Genomic DNA, 18,831 nt, shown 5'->3' with positions numbered 1-18,831 from the left:
TCTGTTTCCTGCACCAACATGTCCATTGAAGTCTGCACCAATGACAACTCTCTCACTTCTAGGGATGCTCTGCATCACTTCATCAAGGTCCAACCAGAACTCTGCTTCTCCTCCAGCTCACATCCTACCTGTGGAGCATACCCACTAACAACATTGAACATCACACCTTCAATTTCTAGCTTCAGGCTCATAACTCGATCTGACACTCTTTTTACCTCCAGGACATTTAACCTAGATACTCTTCCTTCAGATAACTCCTACTTCCTTTCTCTCCTATCTCTACACCATGAATAGAAACAACTTGAACCCTGCTTCCTAAACTTCTAGCTGTACTACCTTTCCACCTGTCTCCTGGACACACAGTATGTCCACCTTCCTCCTCTGCATCATGTCACCGCTCTCTACCTTTCCTGTCATAGTTCCAACATTCAAAGTCCCTACTCTCAGTCCAGACTCTTGGTGTTCTCTTATCTCTCTTCCTACGTGATCACTTCCTCCCCTCCCTTCTTCAACCAACAGTAGTCCATTTTCCACCTGCACCCGTAGGTCGACAGCACCTGAGTGGTCGTTGTTAACCTGGGCCTCTACCGATCCGGTATGGAAGTCATACATTTGATTCGCATGATTGATTTGGCCAAAGTTTTACGTCGGATGCCCTTCCTGACACAACCCTCTGTATTTATCCGGGCTTGGGACCGGCACAATAAGACACTGGCTTGTGTCCCCTTGCGGCTACATTGGCTTGTACAGCTATACTACAGCTACTAATTAATTGTCTGGTGTTTGGTTGTCCAGCTGTTAGCTTGCGTTAGTGTTTTGCTAGCGGCTAACTGGTTAGCTCTCATAGACTCTGAACAAGATTTAACAATGAAAAAAGAACTAAAAAAAATTCTTAGCTATGGAAAGCTATTCCAAGTTTCCTTGTTGCCAACGTTCGATGTAGTGTGCCATTAAATGCAGCGCAATGAGCCGGCATTCTTCTTGTTTTAGTTTTCACCCCGTACACACCAATGGGAGACGCCAGTGTTTACAAACAGTGACGTCATGAAGTCATTTGATTCCTGTGCTGGTTGGCAAACGGAACCAGGCGAACAATGGCTGACTATAGCAATGCGAGCTACCCTTCCGTGGAATTGTACGATTATGCTCAATCCTTACCACCTGAGGCCCGACAAAGATACGTGAGTAAGCTGAGATATCAGGGAAACAGTAAACCCTTGCCAGATCCCTACAATTTGAAGACTGGGTGGGTTGAAGATCCTTCATTGTGGCTGGACATTTCCTTCACCGACATTTATTTTTACTTGATTGAGATCCCTGGGCAGTTCACCCACCCAAAGATATATAGTTATGAATTAAAAAATAATATATCTTCTGTTAATCTTCAACAAGATGTCAAAGAAACGTCAAGAAGTTGCTGTATTTTTTGTCTGCAGTATGGCTTCTATGTAACAGTAACAAACCCACAGCATTGGTGATCGAAAAGAGGACAATTCTAAAAAAACGATTGCTAGACGCATACAGAAACAAATATGGTTACAAATGTGAGGCTGCTGGCTTACGGAGATGTTACTGAATATGCTTCATTCGACTTTAGTATTCTTTCATCGCCTAAAAAAGCGATCGGTAACACATTACGACACTGAACCAAACCCAAATTGTAGACATTGCTTCACGCGAAGGATGCAACACTAAATCAATATCTTTTGGTAAATAAGCTCAAAGTTGGACATACTAAACATGCTAAACTGTTGAATAGTTTACCTGAAGAAAAGTGGGAGCCACAAACACGATCTCTGCTGCGTACTGGAGTCCAATTTTTCCTGTTGATGGCCGAAAGCCACCGCCATCTTCTCTCTCCTGAAATCGGTATTCGGTGAAATTTTAAGCCTGATCCCTTCTCAAAACGCTTCGTACAACCAACAACTACACATGATATTACCATTGTGGTAAATACATGTGCAATTTCATTCATGAAAAGCGATAACTTTATGTATTTGTTTCAAACCGATACCGTTCTCGTAGCAAGCCGTTATTTTACTGCAAGTTCTTGCCAACCAGCAGCGGTCTTGTACCACGTGACCATAACAAATGACCACACGCTGGCTTTTCCCATAGAAAAAACTGAAATTTTGCCCCCACTAGCCTTGTGTCTCCATAGGTACGCCGCTCTGAGGGGCGTGTCGTATCTACTCTTCATATCTATGGCGATCATGGCCTGGATGGAATAGTCCATAAAATAAATGGGAGGGGTGTACACGGATACTTTATTTCTTTGTATTTTAGTTTGTTGTCTTTGTTTCCCATTTAAACATACAAATTTTGTATTTAAAAACGCAATGGTTGGGGATCACTGTCCACAGGGCCCTGATTCCCAGCCGAATGGAGAGTGGGCTGCTGGTCTGGGGGCCCCTGCAGTTGGAGGGGCCCCAGGCAGTTGCCTACCTTGCCTCTATTGTAAAACCGCGTCTGCTGACATGCTCAGCTGTCAGTCAAAAATCACAGCTCACCTGTACTGACAGCAACAGAAGCCACCATCCTGAATAGGAAAATGTAAATGGTAAATGGTTGGCCTACTGAGTAGCTTTCTGAGTTCCTCCTGCATCACACAGGAGGTTGGGGACATTGAATTTGAGGGTCTGTACTGTCTGACAACCATTAACTCAATTTATAAGAAAAAGTCAGTCATAACAGCGTGCTTCAGCAATATGAAGAGTGTTACCAAATTATGATTTAATAGCCTGGTGGTTTTAAAAGTGCCTTTTGTATAATTTAAATGTATTTTTATGAAATCAGTGAACTGATAAACATAGAAACTTAAAAAAAAATTCTCCCACCTGGCAGTGAGACTAATAACACACTGTTGAATGGTTGTTGAAAAGAACAAGACATGATTGAACAGGACAGCGGCCGATGGCTCCCCCATATGAGTCGGGTTTTGCTCAAGGTTTCTTCCTGTTAAAAATGAGTTTCATTCCCATTCAGGCTTGCTCTGGGGGTTCACACACATGAGTTCTGTAAAGCATCTTGACAGTCTCAGTTGTAATTGACGCTCCATAAAAAAAAAAAAGAAATCATGTCAATGCAGAGTTTGTTTGGTACCTGAAGCATCAGAAACATTTGTTGGACATATTTACGCTGACATTCATTACGATTCTACCAGAATGAGGCTCAAGTGCAGGGCAAGAGACACGACAACAGGGCATTAAGGTAAATACAATTTTGTTTACAATAATCAAATCAGTACAGGAAATGAGACTACAATTAAATCTAAGGGAATACAAAAGGAAATTTCCCAAAGGTCATGGAACAGGAAGCAAACAAACCAACTTCAAAACGAAACCCTCTACAGCTACCTGAGTCTATGCACAGATATACCAATAGTGAAAAACTAACCTGCATAAGTCTAAGCACAGGCAGAAGGTGAAACTATCAGACCAGAATCCTAAGGCGTAATCTATGCAAATATGCAACAATAAACAAACAGGTTAACAATACTAAGACTGGCTGAGAGATTAAGCGAGAACTTAACTGTCACCAAAAGCAGAGAGGAGGGTACGGGAGGCCATGGTAGGGGAGTGGTGGCAAGGGCGTAGGTTTTGCATAGGGACGGTAGGACATAACACTACCCAACTTTTCAAGAGGGTTAATTTCCCCACCAACTTTTAAGCAACCTTATTTGCATTATATAATGAGTTTCATTATATAGTAATTTTGATTGTCTTCCCATATGTTGTAAGGATAGAATTGACCCTACCATTATTAATTGAATTATTTTCATTATATTCAGACCAGGTTCAGACTTAATATTTACCCCTTTTCACTTGCTGAATGTTGCCGGTCTAATCAAACGTGCGTTTGATGAAAGAAGGGACACAGCAGAGAAGTTTTCAAAATGTTCTTTAGTAGTTTTTGAAAACAAAGATTTGAATTTGAATGGTGTATCACCTGAACCAATACACATGAAAGTTAGTATAAGTCAATACAGATTTATTTTGCATTGATCATTTAGCTTATCAATTAATTAGGTTCATATTCGTGAGAATGTAGCCCTGACCCCTGTTCACCCAATCTGTTTGGTCTTATTAATGTCCCGTCCCCAGCAAAAAGTGTACATGCAGGTTATGCTGTTATATCGTCCCTACCAATGTTGAGACCAAACCTACGCCCTTGAGTGGTGGTATGTGGTGTGTGACTGAGAGTGGGCTCACTCCAGCATGAGGGAATGATAGACAAGGGAGGGAGGGTGCAGGTGGATCTGAAATGCAGATGGACGTTCAGACAGCCAAGGCTTGAGGCAGAAGAATCCAGGTTGGACACGAACAGGTAGGGAGTCCAGACTGAAAGGCAATGCAGACAGGATTAACAGAGAGGGTTTAGTTCAGGCAACTGGACTTATTCTTGTGATCTTGAAGATGTTCGCCTCTCATCCAAGAGGCTTCTTCAGTTCTAAAACTAGTTTGGAGAGTCCCAAGTATTTAACCACTAAAGGTGTAGGTGGGGCTAAGGCTGAAGGTATCTACTATCAGCAAGGACTCTCCAAACTTAGTTTTAGAACTGAAGAAGCCACTCGGATGAGAGGCGAAACGTCTACAAGATCACAAGAATAAGTCCAGTTGCCTGACCTAAACCCTTCACTTTAAGATGACTTGGATGACTGAGAACCTTCATAGACAGATTAACAGAGAGCCCAAAGCAAAAGAGCTAGACTGAACAGAGAATCAAGACTGACTATGACTGTTCGACGGTGCGGCATCGGAGTGATGTGCAGTCTGTCTTTATGGGGGAAGAGGTAGTTGGCTTGATTACTCCCACCTTCTCACGTGACAATTCTTGCTGATTGAATTGGCAGCACCTGTCTGCCAGCTCAATGCACACACCTGAGGAGAGAGAGGAAGGGAGGGGAAGGGAGAACCCTGCCACTACCTAGCATAGACATATATAAAGAGTAGACGCAGCATCGACCGCTACTGCCTATTGGGGCTGACGAGCGGTGGGGCTGCCATCTTGGTCCGGTCACCCGCTCCACTCAGCGCTGTTTGACAGCGCATTTAATCCATCTTAACTCTGAATATTAAACAGATTTTCACGCATTTTTATTTTTTTGCTGCAAACATCATACATGTAGCTATGATACAGGACAAATGGTTCGCCGTATTTTAATATCCATAGTGGAATATAGATAATAATAATAATAGGTAATAAAATATCTGATATTAAGCTCGACTGTAGACAGGTATTTTGCAAACACTGTAAACACACACACACACACACACACACACTAATATATGTTAGAGAAACAGATAATGGCAGTAAAGTCAATTATTTTAATAATTTGAAGAAACAGTATATGATTACACTATATATACCATAGACTGTATATATAGTGGACGTAGCATCTGGCTCCAGAATGAAGCCAACCCGGAAGTGTCAAAACTTGCAATATCACGCCGTCCGCTAGGGTTGGCTCCAAAAAGCTTTTGCTCCATATACCCCAATTCATTTTTGGAAAAAATAAAATTTGATAGACTGATTTTCTACAGCTCAGGATTTTTTTCCCGTTAGTTTTCATGGTCAAAATGAGAGGTCAGGTGGCCTCTCATTTTAAGAGCGTGATAGACACCCTCATTTTGAGTAACGTTCAACATGCAGTACAGTTGAATTTTCTTAATTACATTAATCAGCTACATTACAATTAGTTAATGGTAACATGCTAAGTTCAGAACTATAGTAAAGGTAAAATACAGGCCTGTGTATGTAGAGTTTTATGTACGTAAACTTATATTTTACATAATATAATAAGAAATGATGTCGTTCTTGTTATAAATATGTTAAAGAAGCAGCATTTTAGAATCAATGTTTCTGTTGATTTTCCTTTGTTTCTGTGAGTCCATTGCAACTTTGACTGATGAGTTGACCTCGATCCAAACCACCATTTTGTCACACTATATCGACCCTCCATCTCCAGAGACAGTCAGATCTTTCTCTTGAACAATGCCAAACTAATCGAGTGGTTTTCCAATGCCCAGCATGCACTTCAAACTAGATTCACACCTAAGCCCTTATGTAGTATACCATACAAACCAGAAACTGTCAGCATGCTTTGCCTTCCACCCCTCAGTTCGCTTCAGAGGCTGGTCAAGTCGCAATCTTATCCCGATTCCTCTTTCACTTCGAACAAGTCCTGACGCATCCAGAATCCTCGCATCTTCTCTGGCCACTCCTTCCGTATTGACACAGCTTCTAGCCGAGGGGTTCTGGGCCACCTGTATCCCATTGTCATCTGCTCCAATCCTCAAGATCTACGTTACACCCACTCTGTGTTTCATTCTTATGGGAAGCCTTTTGACAGTCTGCCAGCGTGGGAGCTGCTGCTGATCCATGACTAAGCTTTTCCCTCCACACCACGTCAGCTCAACTCGGTCACCACCAACATAGCACTTATTTGCATCCAATAAATAATCAAGCTTCAAATCGATGGTGTGGTCCTTGCTAGTGAAATCATTATATGCATGCCCTTTCAATAAAGGCCTTAAATAATCATACTGATATATCATACTGATCATTTTACTGTCAGTATCTGAAAAATCATAGACCAGCATATTGCTCTTTTAGAAACTTAAAAACACTGAAAGCAACAACCACTGAGAAGAACAACAGCCATATTAGGTGACCTGGAGTTTTAATGGGCTTGTCATGTGTGGGCTGAACAACACATTGTAAAATCCACAGCCAAACGGAAGCTAATAAAAGGGATGGATCCCTCTAACCTGAGTCAATACGGAGTCAACAAGTCTGGGCTGTGACAGATTTATTGAGGCCATTTATTCAGAAAGACGAAACCTTAGTTGCTGTGCACATAGATAAGGGATGACTGCAGAACAGTGCATCCAAATACACAAATGCAAACCTTAGAACGAGTGACATTCAACATAAATGCAACTAGTATGAAGCAGCAACAGTGTGAAGGACAAGCATCTTTCTCTCTGTATCTCTCTATGTATCTACACACGTGGACAAAATTGTTGGTACCCCTCAGTTAAAGAAGGAAAAACCCACAATTCTCACTGAAATCACTTGAAACTCACAAAAGTAACAATAAATAAAATTTATTGAAAATTAAATAATCAAAATCACCATCACTTTTGAATTGTTGATTAACATAATTATTTAAAAAAACAAAACTAATGAAATAGGGCTGGACAAAAATGATGGTACCCATAACTTAATATTTTGTTGCACAACCTTTTGAGGCAATCACTGCAATTAAACGATTTCTGTATTTGTCAATGAGCATTCTGCAGCTGTCAACAGGTATTTTGGCCCACTCCTCATGAGCAAACAGCTCCAGTTGTCTCAGGTTTGATGGGTGTCTTCTCCAAATGGCATGTTTCAGCTCCTCCACATATGTTCAATGGGATTCAGATCTGGGCTCATAGAAGGCCACTTTAGAATAGTCCAACACTTTTCTCTCAGCCATTCTTGGGTGTTTTTGGCTGTGTGTTTTGGATCGTTGTCCTGTTGGAAGACCCATGACCTGTGACTGAGACCAAGCTTTCTGACACTAGGCAGCACATTTCTCTCCAGAATGCCTTGATAGTCTTCAGATTTCATCGTACCTTGCACACTTTCAAGACACCCTGTGCCAGATCCAGCAAAGCAGCCCCAAAACATTACTGAGCCTCCTCCATGTTTCACCGTAGGGACAGTGTTCTTTTCTTCGTATGCTTGGTTTTTGAGTCTATGAACATAGAGTTGATGTGCCTTACCAAAAAGCTCCAGTTTGGTCTCATCTGTCCAAAGGACATTCTCCCAGAAGCTTTGTGGCTTGTCAACATGCATTTTTTGCAAATTCCAGTCTCGCTTTTTTATGAGTTTTTTTCAGCAGTGGTGTCCTCCTTGGTCGTCTCCCATGAAGTCCACTTTGGCTCAAACAACGACGAATGGTGCGATCTGACACTGATGTACCTTGGCCTTGGAGTTCACCTTTAATTTCTTTGGAGGTTGCTCTGGGCTCTTTGGATACAATTCCAACGATCCGTCTCTTCAATTTGTCATCAATTTTCCTCTTGCGACCACGTCCAGGGAGGTTGGCTACTGTCCCGTGGGTCTTGAACTTCTGAATAATATGAGCCACTGTTGTCACAGGAACTTCAAGCTGTTTAGAGATGGTCTTATAGCCTTTACCTTTAAGATGTTTGTCTATAATTTTTTTTCGGATGTCCTGGGACAATTCTCTCCTTCGCTTTCTGTTGTCCATGTTCAGTGTGGTACACACCTTTTCACCAAACAGCAGGGTGACTACTTGTCTCCCTTTAAATAGGCAGACTGACTGATTATGAGTTTGGAAACACCTGTGATGTCAATTAAATGACACACCTGAGTTAATCATGTCACTCTGGTCAAATAGTTTTCAATCTTTTATAGAGGTACCATCATTTTTGTCCAGGCCTGTTTCATTAGTTTGTTTTTTTAAATAATTATGTTAATCAACAATTCAAAGGTAATGGTTGTTTTTGATTATTTAATTTTCAATAAATTTTATTTATTGTTACTTTTGTGAGTTTCAAGTGATTTCAGTGAGAATTGTGGGTTTTTCCTTCTTTAACTGAGGGGTACCAACAATTTTGTCCACGTGTGTATATGTGGTGACGATCTGCCTTCCCATCTAAACTGACTTACCAAGTCTTGATAAAATCAGAAAAAGTGGCTTTCTCCTTTTTCTTCTGTTTATCTGCCAACATGAACAATCCCAGATGAGAATTCCTGCCCTGGGTTCACTGACTCCTTTTCGAGGACAGACAGAGCAGAGTTCTGATCACCTGTCATGGCTCAAGGGGCTGTGGCATTCATGCTGCTCATGAGAGTACAAAAGTTTTAAAACGCCCCAATATTTCAATTTTTTTAATTGAAATTCAAGTAGTTCAAGTCCAACAAATAGCTTAAAATATTACAAAGGTAAGTGGTGAACTGCCAAATGTTTAAAAAAAAATGCATGGTTACCCAACACTTAAAAATAATGTACATTTCAGAATTATACAAAAAGGCGAGATAGTCAACAGCTTGGTGATAGGTGGCTCACAGGACAACAGCTTCAAGTACAGCTTAATAGTAATAGACAGATAGACAGACGAACAGACAGACAGCTCGATAGACAGACAGACGGACACACAGACAGACAGACACCTCATTAATCCCAAGGATGGTTGTAGTAAGAAGTCAGTTTCAACTGTGAAGGGAAGACTTTGAGTTGCAGGTTTGACAGGCCAAGTTGCATCAAGAAAGCTATTGCTAAGAGGTCAGAATAAGAAAAAGAGCCATGCCTGGACTATGAAACATCACCAATTGACTATTGAAGACTCGAAGAAGGTATTATGGACTGATGAATCAAAATTTGAAATCTATGATTCATCACACAGGCTTTTTATACGCTGTGGCAGCCCGATCTCACGAGGATTCGTGAAACTGTCACGTAAGTTTTAGTTTCGGTTTCGTGCGCACCAACACGATTTCGTCATGTTTTTCGTGCCGCTCACCACGAAATGCGCACCAATGTATTTTAAACGGCGGACTTTTCGTGCCACTCAGAACGTATTTCAAAAGAATGTGTATATTATATTTTTAATGTAAAACCGTGGCGAATCCAACGCTATATTTTGCATGACATCGTTCCTAAACATAACCCTAACCATAATCCTAACCATAACCTAACCATAACCTAACCATAAGCCGGTGGTACACTTACCAATTTGCATAGGAATTTCAAGAATGTCCGGCGGCCGCAGACGCGATCACACAAGCAGTATACGCCGATGGACAGCTTAGATCGTCATGAATCCGCCGATATAAACCACTTTCAGATGTGATTACCACAGCGAAAAACATTTCGTGGTGAGCGGCACGAAAAACATGACGAAATCGTGTTGGTGCGCACGAAACCGAAACTAAAACTTACGTGACAGTTTCACGAATCCCCGTGAGACCGGGTTGGCTGTGGAGAAGGAGAAAGGATGGTTCTTCAGCATGTGACATCAACTGCAAAACATGGAAGAGGAAGCGTGATGATCTGGGGCTGTTTTGCTGGATCCAGGGTCGGTGACTTGTATAGAGTGAGAGGTACCCTGAACCAAAACAGCTACCAAAGCATTCTGCAGCGCCACGCAGTACCCTCTGGTATGTTCCTAGTTGGTCAGGGGTTCATCCTATAGCAAGATAATGACCAAAAACATAAGACCAAACTATGCCAGAACTACCTGAGGAAAAAAGGACAAGATGGTAAGCTTGAAAAAAATGGAGTGGCCAGCACAGTCTCCAGACTTAAACCCCGTAGAGCTGGTTTGGGATGAACTGGACGTAAGAGTGAAAACAAAGCAACCTACAAGTGCCACACATTTGTGGGAACTTCTGCAACAGAGTTGGGAAGAACTTTCTGAAGAATATTTGATTTCCATTGTGGAAAGAATGCCATGAGTGTGTTCAGATGGTATGTCTGCCACAGGTGGCTACTTTGATGAATCAGAAGTTTAGAATACATTTTGGCTTCTAATTTTATTTTAGCTTTATTTGTTCTATGCTTTCATTTCAGATTACAATGAAGCATTAACATGCATAATTTCCAGTAAAAAAATGGAAAAACTGGGGTGTTCTGAAACTTTTGACTGGTAGTGCATGTTTTTGTCCATAATGGCCTATAGAGCTGAACATAGGCTCAGGGACAGTGAGCTACCATTAAAACTGTAAAGTATCTGGACTGGTCTGTGATGTATTCTTGACTACATCATTTAATGCAGTTATAAAGGAATATCATAATCTCATTCCCCAGTGTTTTTCCTGCTGCAATATGTGTAGATAAATATTGTTTGACTTTGATTTATGATGAATATAATAATAGAATATAATACTTTAGTCTGTAGGACTTCCTTTTTTCACCTGCGTAATATTGTAAAAATCAGGAACATCCTGTCTCAGAGTGATGCAGAAAAATTAGTTCATGCTTTTGTTACTTCCAGGCTTGACTATTGCAATTCCTTATTATCGGGTTGTCCAAATAGCTCTCTTAAACATCTACAGTTGATCCAAAACGCTGCTGCGAGAGTACTGACAGGAGTTAGCAAAAGAGATCATATTTCCCCAATACTTGCTTCTCTTCACTGGCTTCCTGTTAAATCCAGAATTGAATTTAAAATCCTTCTTCTGACATATAAAGCTCTTAATAACCAATCTCCATATCTTAAAGATCTGTTAGTACCATATTATCCTAGTAGAACTCTTCGCTCTCAAACTGCAGGCTTACTTGTTGTTCCTAGAATTTCTAAAAGTAGAATGGGAGGCAGAGCCTTCAGTTATCAGGCGCCTCTCCTGTGGAACCTGCTCCCAGTTTGGGTTCGGGAGGCAGATACCCTCTCTATTTTTAAGACCAGGCTTAAAACATTCCTTTTTGACAAATCTTATAGTTAGGGCTGACTGGGTGACCCACAGGGGTTCGGCTTGTGTCTTCATTCCACAGCTGACTCCCTCTTGGACGTCCCTTAGTTCTGCCCCTAGTCATGCTGCTATAGCCCTATAGGCTGCTGGGGGACTTCTCTTGACACACTGAGCCCTTCTCTATCTACCTTTACATTTAATATGTATACCGTTACTGCAGTACATTCACTCTGTTTGCCCCTGTGCTATTTCTCCGAGTGTCCCTGGTCCCAGAGCTGGATGCTTCAGATCTGCGGTTGATGTTCCACCAGCTGGTCCAGTCTCCACCATGTCCACTGTGGGATGCTGCTGCTGACCTTCCTCCAGCCCTCTGCTTCCAACTCCCCTTTTCCACCAGTCAACTCTGCATCGCCTTCACTATACTTGTTATGCTAACTTACATACTGTTTGAATTTTACTGCTAGCTATATCTGGAGTATGTTTAATGTTAGAGCCGTACATCATAAGAGTAAACTATGAGTCAGTTTTCAATGTTAGCTTACACTTTGTTTGTGTCACATATCCTGTCATACATGTATCCAAATGTGTGTTGTGTTTTTCCTTGCTTTCCCACCCCTCCCTTTTCTCCCATCCCTCCCCCTTGCCCTCCTCTGTCCCTCTCAACCCGCCTGGCCAGCAGGCAGATGGGTCCCCCCTATATAGAGCCGGGTTCTGCTCGAGGTTTCTTCCCTGTTAAAAGGGTGTTTTCCTTGCCACTGTTGCCTTTGGGCTTGCTCTGGGGGTCAGGCATATGGGTTCTGTAAAGCGTCCTGAGACACTTTGACTGTAATTGACGCTATATAAATAAAATTGAATTGAATTGAATTGAATAGAGGGATTGTAAACCAATGCTGTGCAAATAAAAAGAGAGGAGCTGCTGATAGATTACACCGCAATGATGTTTAGGTCGTTTCTTCATGTTTATTTTTTGATTGTTCATAAAGTGTTCCTCCTTGTACTATATATTTAATTTTAAATACCAAAGGCTAGTGAATTGATTCCACTTGGGGTGACTCATGCATAAAAAGCTAAACATGAATTTGTCTATGGGGACATAACTGTCTCCAACTATTATAGTGCCATTAAAGTGAGGAATTTGGAGCTGACATTTTTCATTTACAGTAATCATTGTTTATACGAAGTGGATTGGCCTGCGGTGCAGATACAAACAGAACATTTCTATTTTAGAGCACTAGGGGTTGTTACCAAGCTCACTCAGAACAGACATCCTGAGATAAGATTGGAACACAACAGTGTGTAGGCTCTCTGTTTAAAAATGAATGATTTTAAGAGTATTAGTCATTGTAGCCAAATAGCTTGAGTTTCTAATGACTAGTTATTTTTCTGAGATGAAATGATTGAAGCACATGGCTAATACAACACACCTGTCCAGCTGGTGGGAGTAGAGCACATTCAGGCTGGTCTTACCACCAATATTAATCAGCACAAATCAAAAATGCGGTCTAAGGAGAAGTTTCAGTTTATGATATGTTGAATTTAAATTATTAGGCCCACGTGCAAATTTGACAAACTGCTTTTTGATGGGATTGCCAGGAATAATACCTGATCAATATTGAATGTCATCACTTCATTGAAGAAATAATTTGCGTCCCTAAAAATGTTATTACACAGAAACCATCCAAAACAACAAATCTTAAGTTTTTTTTACCTGTTATTTGCATTCTTCTGCTCAGATCCTGAGTACATGGTTCATCATCTGATTGTAATAAGGTACAGTTGATCCTATATCATCTGAGCTCAGGTATGTCATTGTCATGTAAAGCAGCTATATGTATTTGTGGGAGAGAAAGAAAGTCAACGTTTTTTAAGTGTACATCAGTGCTCTCTGATAAATGTCCCCATGCTAGCAGTGGAAGTCACTGCAAATCTGTCACAGAAGGATCCTCAAGACTATGCACCAATACTGCAAAGAATATGCTCCACATATACACTTGATTACTCACCAATACTACAAGGTACTGGTTCAGACTTTCAGGGTTTCATATTGAACAAACCATAGGGATTAATCCCAACTCAGCTGCATCATCTTTCTTATTAAGAATTGCTTTCTGTGTCGGTTATATGTATGGCTGAGTAACTCCAACATTACAACTTACCACTAGTGTAATGTAGAGTAGTTTACTAGTAGTAGTCCATAATAAAAAGAAATTAAGTGAAGATATGGAACTTTATGTTGGTGTTTTTAATTTTTAGTGTCTCTGTTTTGTGTTATCTGATAAATGCAGGTATTTATGCTCTACCTTGGGACATCATTACACCGAGGACCAATAGATTGAGGTACATGTCTGTATCTTTGTAAAACATTATATTCATTATGATTTTAACTCATAACTTTGCAGTGAAGCAAATACTACATTATAAAATGTGACATATGAAGAAGGGTCTCTGATGAAGGCTAAGACTTCTCTCGTCACTGCTCCGCTTTAAATCTATTTAAAACAAAGTGATCCTTGCCACAGAAAGCTATTAAATTTAATGACTTCAGTCATTGCAATCGACTTGTTTTTAGAGACATCAGCCTACAGCCTGATCATGAACTCAATTTCCCAAACGTGCTGTTGAGCTTGTTTGTTTTTTGAGATAGAAGACAAGCAACTTCTCTCAGTTAAAGTTGTTTATTCTGCAATGTAAAATTAGCTTGATATCAAGGACAATTACTGATTAGAGGACCACAGTGAACAAAGTGTTAATCTGTGGGCATCTTCCCAGGAATGGATGAAGTTCAATGTGTACAGAGTTGGTTTTTTTTTATGAAATGTGCTACAATCTTTTTGGCTAAAACTGTTGGAGAGAAGTCGTGGTTAGACTTAGCTTTCTCTTCGCTGGTGCAGAGGCATATCCTCAACCCCTTGGCACACGATTCCTCCAATCAGTCAGCACCGTGTCCGAAGAAAGAGACCTTCTCTATATGATTCACAAGTCTGTGTTGTTCTCTTCGCCAGTAACTGCTGACTTTCACCTCAGTCATATGGTAATATCACAGCTTCTGGTTGACACACCAACTCCAGTCACGAGTATTTGCATAAGACAACACCTGACATCATCAAACTGAATTGATATTTTTTACAATCAACCCCTTTCCTAAGTCAGTGGGAAAATTGGGATGGCAACTGGAAAACAAACAAACAAACACAAAAAACAACAATTTTCAACAATGCCATTTTTTTTTCAGTTTGTCTCATTGTCTCAAACTGAAAACGATCTGTCTTCCTGCTTTTTTCTTTTTGTTGTGTTTCCTCAGCCACATATCTGATTTCCATTTTAATACACAGTGATAAGGTGGCTCAGTGTAATCTCCCACTCCTTGACGATTAGCCCACAACTGTCAGGATGATTTGTGGCATAATATGCTATCATTTCCGTGATTGGACAAATGTTTTTATTGTATTTCAGTTTAGAGGACATTTCAAACTTCCTATAGTGCTAACATTTGATTTAATTGTGATCGCTTTGTGTTGGACTGACTGATAATTTCATCCATACTGTTGCCCAGCAGATGTTAATGTTTATACTCTAATAATCATAAAAAATAGCTCCCGATGGACGCTCATAAAATGGCATCAAATGAACCACAGTAATTACATTTCTCATTTGGGGGATGGGTAATAGCTCCCAGCAAAAAGTAGTTCTGTGTGGTCAGTCCTGCCTGTCTTCTTTTAATAGACCGCTTCACAGTGTGCACTCTAAATTGGTCTGGGTTTATTTCCTGGAAACAGTGTTTGTTTTTATCAATGACTGACAAGAAATGCATTTATCGTGCTTTTTTGTTTGTCTTTTGCTTGCTTTGAACTAACATGCTATGTAAAAAAGTTATTTTAATTAATTTAAATTTGAAGTGAGATGAGTACAAACAAAAGGAATAAGATACTGAGAAATATAATGAGAAGATCAAGACCATTCTAACAACTCTCCAGCAAATATAAAGTTGGTTAGCTTAGTACAAAGACTGGAATCAGGGGAAAACAGCTTGCCTGGCTCTGTCTGAAGGTTACAAAATCTGCCTACCAGCTCCACCAAAGTTTAATTTGTCTAATCCGTACAAAACTGAAATGTAAAAACATCAAGCTGTTGCTTACCAGGGCGGTAGTGCGCAGAGTATTTCTTGGCCTGAAGCAGTACCTTTCTGATGCATCTGTTTTGCAAGAATAAGACTCCAGAAAGATACTTCAAAAATTTAAGCTAATCTAACAATCTAGCTGCTGGCAGTGATTTTGTTTTTCTTTTTTCTTTTTTTTGTATGCAGGTACTAAACCAAATAAGCAATGAAGCGAAAGCTTTTTAAAAAAAAAAAAAAAAAAAAGATCTTAGTCACGAATTATTAAAATGTAAACTGAAAGAAACTCCTCTTCAGCCTCACCAGAAAGATAAACAGTTGGTCTGATTATTGTTTAGAAAAACAAAGTGGCAGGATGATCGTCTCAGCTAAGCTTCTTCGCGTTTCTGGAAAACAGGTAATGTCTGTTTCCTGTGTTGTGACTGAAATGTGGATAATGCTTACAGACTTTTTGTCATGTTGTTCTGTAGAGCCCTGCTGAACCATTTTGTCATGTTGTTTGGTAAAGCCCTGCTGAACCATTACACTTCCACTGGAGTAGTTTTAGGTTAGCACACACAGAGCTGGAGCAAATTAGTCTGGTAACTACTGTGTATTGTAGTGTCATATTTTTGGGGAAAAAATTGCACTCAATAATTTAGGGGCCCCATTCTCAGTTTGTCTGAGAAAATTATCAATTTAGACTAAGTTTCGAAGAGACTTTGATGAAAAAGAAATTGATCAGTCTCATTATGAAAGTCTTAAACTCTGATTTCATTGACCTCCAGTTCCCAAAACAAAGAAATACACGGTAGAACTGATGATAATTAGAAATAAACATTTATTAACTAGTACTACGAACAAACAATACACAACAACAGACAGTGAATGAATGAATGAATAAATGCAGATGAACTCATTAACTGTGATCGTCACTGGAAGCAGTTGGTAGAAAAGGTGATGAATTTAGAATTACTTGGAAAATTGGAAAACCAGTTGTAATTTGTAAATTCATCCATTTAAGAGAAGGAAAATTATCTTTGTGTGGCCTCTGATGGAGTGAGAGGGAGACTGCTGCAGGATGTGGAACTGTGATGATCTGCTGGATGAGTTGGTTCAGGAACACAGAGACAAGAAGCACTTTGGCAAGTTTGTATTGCAAAAGTGTGCCGAAATAAAAAACACTAAGAGTCAAAGCTTGTAGTTATCAAGAAAACATTCACACTGTTGTAGTTCTTAAGTAATTCTTAAGCCCAATTTCATTCTTCTAAGAGCCCATTTTTCTGAGAGTCCATGTTCTACAAGCCCATTTTTACAAGCTGCGAAGTTGAATTTTTTAAAAAGCGGCCCTTTGCATTCTTCATAAAGCCTCATTTTTCTTCCAGTGACTTTCCTCTATATAGAAAGTTTTGAAGTCAAATTCAAAACAGCATCTGACCAATCATGGATGTGTTCCTCCCTAGGGGTGATGTTGAGCTTCACTGTCCAGGAGAGATCAGAGGCCACATACCTTAGAGCTTACTCTTAGTACATTTCTTAAAAGCACAAATCCATTTATGATGATCACAGATCTGAAATGACACCAAAAATGTGAGTAAAGTGACACCATACACAATATCTTTATCTCATATGGTTCCTGAGATAATAATAAAAGGTGTTAAAAAGAAAAGGAAAAATAAGACATAGGAAGTATATATGCTTAGAGTTGAAGCTCTCTCTGCCTTTATGACTGTGGTCTGTGACAGAGAGAAGGAGGGCGTTTGTGTATCATATGTGTGCTTCTTCCACAAACACTTCATGTGTTTGTCTTCCATAATGGTCCTATCACCTGGTATCAGAAACTGAGGCCAATTATTCAATCCATTCCAGCATACCAGGTGCAGTGTGTTAGGTGGGAAGATGAGAAGGTCAGAATGTCAATCCTCTTCTGCAGAGATGTGGTTTTGCTCACAGTTGATACTTTTTGACCCTAATCAGATTCTGGTGGAGGTAGGAGGCATGCTGTTGCTCCAAGAGAGCCATTAGTGGCCCTTTAGTAGTAAACAGCCGATCAGGAGATGCTGTATTTGGAGATGAATTTTGGGTTAGCTATCTTCTAAAATGATGTCTTACCCAATTTACAGGTTTGCAAAAGGATCTTAGGATCTCTGTGTGTTGCTCTTGAATGTTCCGCTCCTCAGTGCACTACAAGGTGTATCAAACAAGTAACATATAATGGTGACAAATGCATGAAGACTGCCATAAAAAATAGCACAGGGGAGTACAGAACAGAATCTTGCCAGAAGGAGACTTTTATAGGTGCTGTAACCTGTTAGATGTACAGTACTGAAATCGTTGAGTTTAAAAAAAAAACCCTGACATCTGCGGTCACGCCACTCAAGGCTTAAATTGTAATATTTCAGGAGTATGATGCTTCACAATGCTGAAAGAATAGTACAAGTTAGTACATGAGGAGCGAGTTGACATTGGTGCACTCTAGGGATCAATATCTCAGGAGATCCACACTATGTTTTCAAAGGCATGGAGTTGGAGTGGCTGCTTCTCTGACCTCGTGTCTGGCTGACCTGCATTGATTGGACCCAGAGGAGTTTTAGAGATTGAGCTGTGAGTGGTCAGTGCACCCACATTGGATATTGCAGGCCATACTGCAATAGTGTGTGTACACATACACTATTGTTCAAAAGTTTGACATCACTTAGAACTGTCCTTATTCTTGAACGAAAAGCAATATTTACACACGTGGACAAAATTGTTGGTACCCCTCAGTTAAAGAAGGAAAAACCCACAATTCTCACTGAAATCACTTGAAACTCACAAAAGTAACAATAAATAAAAATTTATTGAAAATTAAATAATCAAAAACAGCCATTACTTTTGAATTGTTGATTAACATAATTATTTAAAAAAAAACAAACTAATGAAATAGGGCTGGACAAAAATGATGGTACCCATAACTTAATATTTTGTTGCACAACCTTTTGAGGCAATCACTGCAATTAAACGATTTCTGTATTTGTCAATGAGCGTTCTGCAGCTGTCAACAGGTATTTTGGCCCACTCCTCATGAGCAAACAGCTCCAGTTGTCTCAGGTTTGATGGGTGTCTTCTCCAAATGGCATGTTTCAGCTCCTTCCACATATGGGATTCAGATCTGGGCTCATAGAAGGCCACTTTAGAATAGTCCAACGCTTTTCTCTCAGCCATTCTTGGGTGTTTTTGGTTGTGTGTTTTGGATCGTTGTCCTGTTGGAAGACCCATGACCTGCGACTGAGACCAAGCTTTCTGACACTAGGCAGCACATTTCTCTCCAGAAT

This window comes from Acanthochromis polyacanthus, chromosome 9, assembly GCF_021347895.1.
Source record: "Acanthochromis polyacanthus isolate Apoly-LR-REF ecotype Palm Island chromosome 9, KAUST_Apoly_ChrSc, whole genome shotgun sequence".
NCBI classification, from domain to species: domain Eukaryota; kingdom Metazoa; phylum Chordata; class Actinopteri; family Pomacentridae; genus Acanthochromis; species Acanthochromis polyacanthus.
This window is presented reverse-complemented; position numbering follows the sequence as displayed.